Source organism: Galeopterus variegatus, unplaced genomic scaffold (assembly GCF_000696425.1).
Source record: "Galeopterus variegatus unplaced genomic scaffold, G_variegatus-3.0.2 Scaffold1514, whole genome shotgun sequence".
Classification (NCBI taxonomy): Eukaryota; Metazoa; Chordata; class Mammalia; order Dermoptera; family Cynocephalidae; genus Galeopterus; species Galeopterus variegatus.
The window spans coordinates 245,049-253,896 of record NW_007727625.1 but is presented as its reverse complement, the minus strand read 5'-3'; the positions used below and the strand labels follow the sequence as shown (position 1 = coordinate 253,896).

Here is an 8,848-nt window from a genome sequence, read left to right as displayed (position 1 = left end):
GCGGGAGCGCCGCCGCGCTTCCCAAGCGGCGCACTTATCCAGTGCGCCACCGGGCCGGCCCGTCTAACAATGCTTTTGCATATAACCAATGTGAACTATCTGCTAAATAAAGATAACTCACCCCATCATTTTCTGAAACCTTCAGTTATAAATCAACATAATTGAATAATTTCTACTACATTCCAAACTTCTGTTAACTCTTATCCTTCAAGCAGCCAAGGTCAAGGGTTCAGATCCCCATATCAGCTAGCAGCCAAAAAAAAAAAAAAAAGTTTTACCATCTTCCTCCTCAAAATAGCCCTTTCAGCACCGCACTCTCCCGAGTGAGCCACGGGCTGGCCCAAAATAGCCCTTTCAGATAATCCTCTATACCTTCCATTTTCTCATGCTTTCCTCTAAACATAATCTGTCATCTTTCAATAATTCTTTTCCTTCTTTCTGAATCATCCTTTCTATTGGATATCACCCTTCCTTCCCCATCTGCTCACCTTCCACCTTATTCCTAGTTCTCTAACATCTATACTGATGGATCTTATATTCTTTAAACAGATTTTTCAATCTTCATTTGCTCTTCAACTAGACCTCCTAAAATTATTTCAATTCATTTCTAGTGCACATATTTTTGTCAGCTCCATTAAGTTCTTTGTAGAAAAAGGCAGGTTATAAATAAATGAAACAGAAACAGAAAACATATAGATCATTCAGATCTCCTACATCATCTCAAATTCCTTCTAATTCATTCATTTATTCACCAAGCATGTGTCTACTGGACAGACACCCTCACTTCTGTCTATTCTATTCTGTAATTCAGAAAGCAGCTTTGAGAAAAAGCATGCAGGAAAATGCCAACAGGGCCAAGTTGACTCACAGTCTTCACTCATATAGATGAAGTAATTTGTGGGGTACAGGCTCAAGAAATGATAAACTAAAAGTTACACTAGACATAGATGGAAATAGACCCCCAGTTGTTACATGGGTCTCACCTCTATCCAACAAATGTGAATTTGAAAAGGAACAAACAAGTAGGAGTAGATAAAACGAAATAAGGAGAAAGCATTTGGACAAAAATAGATCCAGACTCTAGGTTCATTCTAGGGCTGTAAAAGAACTTTAGAGCCATTTAGTTCCTCTCTGAGATTCCCTAAGGAATCCTTTCAAATATCTAGCTAAAGTATGGTTCACTAAAGTCCTTTCCTCAAACCTTAGCCAATATTCATTTCTCCATTTGGTGAATTCCTATGGCCCTTACTGTCTGTAAAACTCATTTGAGAACTTAATCATAAAATACTTTGCTCAAAGTAATGAAACTGTCTATTAACAAACATACCCAGAAGTTATTTACATATTCAAATCAGTGTGGACCTCTTTAAAATAAGTTACCATGAGAGGCTACCACTTACTCATTCACTCTATCCATCCAATCGTCTGATGCACTCAACCAACATTTATCTACTGCCCAACTAACTACATGTGAACCTATCACCACTGTTCAAAATATTTCTGACTTCCTCTTTGGGAGTATTTTCCAAAATCAGTTAAGTCGACCCAGAAAATCATTCCTATTTCTGTGCCTAACTGAATTTAAAGCAAAACTATTTTTTATTCACTCTATTTGATCTTGATCTTCAGCATTTCTAAAAATCAAATCTTTCAAAGTAAAAAGATCTGTCACCAACAAGACTATTCAGAGTAACATTATGCCTTGTATTATTTACAAATGTGCCATCCTGGAGAGATTATGAGCTCCTAAAGGATAGGGACCATGTTCTACTAAACTTTATAGGTCCCCTCCCCCAACAACACACAATAGGTACTAAATAAATAGGTAAATTATATAGAATTGTGCTTGAGGCTCAACAGGTAATTCAGAATAGGTGTTCCAGGGGCCGGCCTGTGGCTCACTCAGGAGAGTGCGGTGCTGATAACACCAAGGCCACAGGTTCGGATCCTATATAGTGATGGCCGGTTGGCTCACTGGCTGAGCGTGGTGCTCACAACACCAAGCCAAGGGTTGAGATCCCCTTACAGGTCATTTTTTTTTTTTCCTTTTTGTCTTTTTTCAGGACCGGTAACGGGATCGCAACCCTCAGTGTCGCGCCCGTACCACGCAACCGGCAACGGAATCGCAACCCTCGGTGTCGCGCCCGCACCGTGCTCAACCAGTGAGCGGACCGGTCTCTATATGGGATCCGAACCCACGGCAGGAGCGCCACCGCACTCCCAAGCGCCGCACTCTACCGAGTGCGCCACCGGGCCGGCCCTCAGTCATCTTTTATAAAAAAAAAAAAAGAAAGAAAGAAAGAAAAGGTGTTCCAAAAAAGTTCTGATCACTACTACTGAAAATGACTACCAAAAATATAAAAATTCTCATCTGGAGATATAATTTTGATATTTGTTTTAAAAAAATCAATTTTCTGAAATCTTACACTGTTACTGAATTATTTCACAACTGTCATTTTCCCCCAAAAGGATGTCAATACTGTAATTCCTAGAGGGGAAAAACTTCACCTAATATTCTTTATTACCCTAAAAATGAATTAAATCAAATCAGATAGATTCTTAAAATAGCTAGAAATCTTTTTTTTTTGCGGGGGGGAAGCGGGGTGGCTGGCTGGTATAGATATTGAACCCTGGACCTTGGTATTATCAGCACCACACTTTAATCAACTGAGCTAACTGGCCAGCCCTAAAAATCTCTAAACAGTCATTTATGCCTGAGGTAAGAAAATACAAATTAAAATAGCACCCTGCTCCAGACCACATTTACTCCAGATTAAACTAGCCTCAGATTAAAAACACCCATTGGTCCCACCCCTTCTATGTTTGTGCAGGATTGTTACAGTTCCATCCTAACCCATTTTATGTCTTCTTCCCTTAAATCTAATGGTCGTCCCTAGTCAGATATCCCTTGTGTCCTTCAATCTAATACACACACAGACACACAGACACAATTCTGCCTACAATACCCCATAGTACTCAGCAATTTCCTACAGTCCCACTAGTATTATTACTAATACTGAACAATATTTTCTATTAGTCATTCAACAGGTAATTAATAAGCACTTAAGGATCAAGCTGTTGTGAGCTTCCTCAGAGATTAAAGAAAGTCTTAGCTCCAGAGCAGGTTACAATCTAGTTACCATTTACAAAACAAAGAGAGAATAATTCCCATAAGCAAACATAAAATTTAGGAATACATAGCATCTACATGTGAATACTGCTGTTATTGAAAGTAAGGAAGACTCTCAAGAGACAGTTACTTAAAGACATCCTAAAAGTGAAACAATATCTTTCTATTCTCCCAATATCCATCATGCTGACTTGCACCTCATACACAAATTTCAAAAACACTAATATTTTATGACTCTGTCCTAATATATGAGCAGCATAGTTTTTTCCACCATATTCCCAACATATTAATAACTTAGATCTGCTAATTTCCTTATGACTGCCACGAATTCCAATCCCACCACTATAAAGTAAATCTTCACATTAACTATATCCAAATGCCCTTTTCTTCAGCCTCCCCCCAAACTCTCACCACTTCCATCAAACCCTGTCCCTCATTTTCTCCTTCTTATCACATTTTCTCATTACTCCCTCCCCTCCAAAAAAGACACACACATGTCCACACCAATCCATTCCTTCCTAAAAGCATTCCATTCCTTCCTAAAAGCATTAACGATTGCCATAGAAGCCAGGAAAGAACACTCAAAGTCATTTTAATACATTTCCAGATTTCTTTCCCACACTAAAATTCCCCAGAAGACTGTCAAAGAACACTGCAACCTGGTAATTCCAAAACGAACAATTATCATTGTCAGGCAATTTCTCATCTCTAATCTGCAAATCTTATGCTGCAAAGATGTTGTTTCCTACAACAACATTTTGTTATAGGTCCATCCAAACTTCCCTTTATCATCTCATCCAGTCTAATTTTAAATGCTCTCTCTACTTCAGTAAAGTTTTTCTTAGTCTAAATCCTCATCTAATATAGGGGGGAGTTAAAAGATACAACCTAGTGTTGTTGGACTCTAAAATCAAGGTTTAAGTATATTATGTAAAGATACAAAAACATCGAATAAAAGAACTAAAGTAATAACTATCAAAGGTTGGAAAGGAGAAGGGGATAATGTCCATGACACAAATTCTTTTCATTCATAGAAAGAAAGGGCCGACCCCGTGGCGCACTCGGGAGAGTGCAGCGCTGGGAGCACAGCAACACTCCCGCCGTCCGTTCGGATCCCATATAGGAATGGCCGGTGTGCTCACTGGCTGAGCATGGTGCGGGTGACACCAGGCCAAGGGTTGCGATCCCCTTACCGGTCACGAAAAAGACAAAAAAAAAGGAAGTCTTCTGACTACTTGATAGTGTCATTTTGATAAATCAAGAAATAATTGTATATGCCTACTACTTGGAGACCTGGAGAAAAGTATGATAAGAACTAAAAATGTTAGGGCCGGCCCATGGCTCACTTGGGAGAGTGTGGTGCTGATAACACCAAGGCCCTGGGTTCGGATCCCACATAGGGATGGCTGGTTAGCTCACTGGGTGAGCGTGGTACTGTCAACACCAAGTCAAGGGTTAAGATCCCCTTGCCGGTCATCTTTTTAAAAAAAAAAAGAACTACAAATGCTTAGAAGTAATATCCTCTAGAAAGTGGCACTGCAATGGACAGGTGTGACAGGGATTACTGCTTTTCATTATAAGTCCCCACAGAACAATTTTTAAAATTACATACATGTATCATTTGATAATAACTTAAAAGGGGAGAAAAACAATAATGACATACTATATTAAAGTGCATTATACTTAAAAAAATTAAAAGAACAGGTAATATACAGTGCTGGTAAGGGGATGGGAAGAAAAACTGGTCCTCTCATTCTATGATGACAATAAAAATGAGCACAACATACTATGTAATATAATGAAGCCCTTTAAAAGAATGAGTATATTTAAATGTACTGACATAGAAAATTTTCCAATTTTTAAAAAAATAATAATCCTGGATTATTTGTATTGAAAAAATAAAGCCCTTCTCCACTCTAATACTAAATTATCATCCTCCTTTAGAGATATTTGCTAAAGGAATGAATGACTGAATTTTCCCTTCCCTCTCCCAAATTTCATTCCATCTTCCCCATTAATCTCTTTGCCCTTTAATTCCATAAAAAGATCTGGCATAATTAACATTCTTATTATCCTCTCTTCAGTTAAAGAAATATTACAATGTAATGAGTATATAGTTTTTCTTAATAACAAAAGGTGAATAATATCCAGGTAAATTTTAAGAGGACTGATCTAGCCCACAGTTTCCCTCTTGGAAATAGGGTCTGGTGTGAGCTCAGCAAATCCAACTGAGAGAGCTTGGTTCATTTCCTGATATAGAAATGCTAATCCTCCCTCCAACCTGGCTCTAGAATCGTCCAGTCTCTTCAAGTTCCCCTAGACCTCCTGATAACCAGTCCTGACCTCCTTGCAACCTAAAACCAAAACAGATATTCTAGATCTTCTATTCTGTAGGAACACATTTTGCTTGCTGATACATTTTCTTCCATACCACCATGCCTCATGAGAGAGTACATCAGAAATTATGAATGGCAAAAGATATCCCATCAGCCTGGGAGTTATGGAGTCAATCCAGCCAACTAGACTAATTTGAGATACAAATGGAGCCTCCAAAGAAGGGCCACCAAGCATGGACTCCCCCCACCATTAATTATAATCTTGTGTACTGCAATCCAGACTGAATAATGTGGCACCAGTTCTCCTGGACCAGATAAGCTAGGCAGTGAAGAAGAAAACCGCCAAGTCAAGTAATTTCCATTCCAGCATCTGCCAAGATAGTGTTCACCCAGCCTCTGGTAAGTGACAATACTTCAAATTTGCTAAAATCTAAACTCCATGGCCTAGAGAATACCCGTAGGCCAGGCCCTTCCACAAGGTCTGTTTCAGAGGTTCTCATATTTGCTGGTACAGGTCTAAAATGTCTCAGACCAAATTACAAAGGAAGGTCTAATTTTCAGTGACCCCAACCACAGCCGGGACCCACACTTACCAGATGTCATCTACTGTAGAGCCCAAATAGGTTCGGAACTAGGCCATCCCGGCCCATCTGGAATAACTCTTTAGTCCTTGGACTAACATTTATTAATTATACTACATCTGTGTATTCTATTATGCATTCCCTGCATCTTCTCTAATATTTAGCACTCCCTCTTGCTTCAGACGCTGTCTTTTCTACTCACGGAAACTCCTATAGCCCTTCTTTCCTTTCCTTAGAAACGCTTCAGTTCTTTCCATAACGAAATACCTAACGTATCTGCAACAATGAACACCCCCGGAATCCTCAAGACTCCTCCACAGCCACCCCCTGCATTCCTCCACCTATTCGGCATCTTTCCTCCGGCCTCTCTCCCTGTTCACACTCCCACTATGTTTCCTGCAAGCATTCCCTTTTCTCCAACCCCTGCCCTTCCCTTCTCCGAAAGAGCACACTTGGGCAGCAACAGTGACTGAGGCCTGCGGTGCATAAAACACTGCACCAGGCACGGTGGACAGAGACCTGCTGTCTCCCTAGCCTTTTCACACCCACACCCAGCACTCTCTGGCCTCCCCATGCAAACATCCCACCTCCCTCCCTACCTCTGACACCCCCCTCAAGCCTGGGAGGCCGCCTTCTCGCCTCCGCCACCCCCGTCATTATCCTTTCTCAACCCCCCTACCCACCATCCGCGCCCTGCTTCCTCCCGTACCCCAGCCAGCCCCTGCGTTTCCCTCGGCCTCGGCCGTTCCCCCGACCACCCCCAGTCTCGCCACGGCTCGCTCCCCCCGGGGTCAGGCCGTTTACCGCCGCGCGCACCCCCCGCGCGCCGCCCCTTCCCCCTCCCCCGCCCTCCCCTGGGCCCGGGCCTGCCAGGCCCAGCGCTTTACCGCGGGCGGGCGCAGAGTCGCGCGGTCACCGACTGCAAGCGGCGGCGGCTCCAACCTTTCTAGGGGCCTTGAGAGGAGGGGAAGGGGGGAGGGAGGAGAACTTTTGCTGTAGCAGCTTCGGCAACAGCTCCCACCCCTGCGCCTTTCTCCTCTTCCTCCCCCTCCTCCTCCTCCTCCTCTTCCTCCTTCTCTTCCTCCTCCCAGAGCAGTAGAGACGCAGACATGCCGCGGCTAGAGCGCCGCCGCGGTCGCCGCCACTGCCGGCCCGGTGCATTGTGGGAAGACCACCACACGGGAGGCGCTCCGCGGCGTCCGCCCTCTCCTGGCGCTACGACCTGTCTGGGAAGACCCTGCGTGGCTTCGATTCCGGCGCCTGCGTGTCACCAGCCTAGCGTGGCCGGGGAAGCTGGCCCAGAGCCGCGGGCCCCCCAGGGTAGGCCCAGGAGGGAAGCGAATTGAAAAGGATCGGAACTGAGGAAATCTCTTTGAGAGCGGGTTAACACCCCCGCCCACTTCAGCCTTAATTAACGCCTAGAGCCCCGAGAAGTGGAGGATTGCGGGTCGGGAGCGTTTCACGGCCGGGGAACTGGAAGGGGTGTGGACCTAGGTGAAAGGTTATCGGCCAGAACTTGTTGGCTTTTTAGTTTATCCTCTTACCTAGCCTTCTCCCCCGCCACCTGCAGTCGTTGGCCGCTACCACCTCAAATGCCACTTCTCCGGAAGACGCATCCCTGCGCTCTTGAAACTGGCAAGCCTTATTAGTGTCTGCGAACTGAGATGCAGTGTGTGAGTACAAAGAAAGAGCAAGAAATCCGGCCCTTGGCCCTGTTGGGCAGGGTCTTAACGTAGTATTTTCTGCTCAGATCATCTAAAGCCCAAACCTTCTGGGGCTGTGTGGCAAAGACTTGGCAATGATCTACACAGAGCTAGGATTGTACAGTTGTCTCATCATTTGGGGACTCTTTAAGTAACCTTAGCCAAATTGTGATCTCCTTAATGGTGAAGTTCTTAATGTTAATTCAACTCACATTAATTAATGCTTTGAGGTGCTTGTGCATACTGCGATGGTTTACAGTCACTCATCTTTGTGTCCTCACCGTAGAACAATGTGGTCAGCGTGTAACGTAAAAGATGCTCAGTGACTATGAACATCAGGAACTTGCTGCGGGATGAAACACCTTCATTACGATTTTTCATAATAAAATGAAGATTTTTATTTAGTGCCTCTCTACAATTCTTAAACATAACCTTTGAGGGGAGAGGGAAAGGAAGAGTCATTCGAATATCTATATAACCATTTCTGGATTTCTCCTCTTGTCCACACCCACCTTCCCACCCCTTGCCAACTGAATGTTCATTTGAATAGTGCTTTTTGGCAAAACTCCAAACTCCTGTATTATGCACTTGTGATGACACTGAATTAGATTAGTGTCTGCAAGGTTAATGTTCCCCCAGGCATTAACCTCAGTAAATCGTGAGGCCTGTTTAGAAATAGCTGAGGCCCACAGGTTCAGCTTAATTTAGACTCAGGTAACTAAGAAGAGCAAGGCTAACCCACAGCTCCACAATCAACTCTCCATGTGCTTTCTCCATTAAGAAATATAAATTTTAATAAGATGACAGTGCATATTCTGAATGTTAATTGCAGCAAAACAGTGCTACAAGCTAGAGCAAGGGACAGTTATCTGGAGGATAGCCTTCTGGCAACTTCTAGCATCTGCAATGGCATCAAATTCATATGTTAAATAAAAAACACCTCTTGCAGCAAAGAAGCCAACTCTCAGTATTAGGTAATGAGAAAACTAATAACTGAAAAGGGCTGAAGACCTGGAGATTACACACAATGGTTTGCCGATAATAGGGATAGATCTAGTTCTCTGCTCAGTACCATGACAAAGAAACAATAGTGAAACA

At 43.2% G+C, this 8,848-nt stretch overlaps 1 protein-coding gene and 1 long non-coding RNA gene across 3 annotated transcripts in view; one reads left to right on the top strand and one right to left on the bottom strand.

Moving 5' to 3' along the window:
* ZNF148 (zinc finger protein 148) overlaps positions 1-7,187 on the bottom strand; it is a 124,556-nt gene extending 117,369 nt beyond the window's left edge. Inside the window, exon 1 of one of the 2 annotated variants that reach the window (XM_008577453.1) lies at positions 6,935-7,187. The gene's annotated coding sequence lies outside the window, so the exon portion shown is untranslated. The remainder of the gene's footprint in view (positions 1-6,934) is intronic. The other variant, XM_008577454.1, reaches the window with a different exon arrangement.
* Positions 7,188-7,270: 83 nt separating this feature from the next.
* LOC103594248 lies at positions 7,271-8,154 on the top strand. Its single transcript, XR_550834.1, has 2 exons — positions 7,271-7,367; positions 7,618-8,154. It is a non-coding gene; the product is annotated as an uncharacterized LOC103594248 (long non-coding RNA).
* Positions 8,155-8,848: the final 694 nt, after the last annotated feature.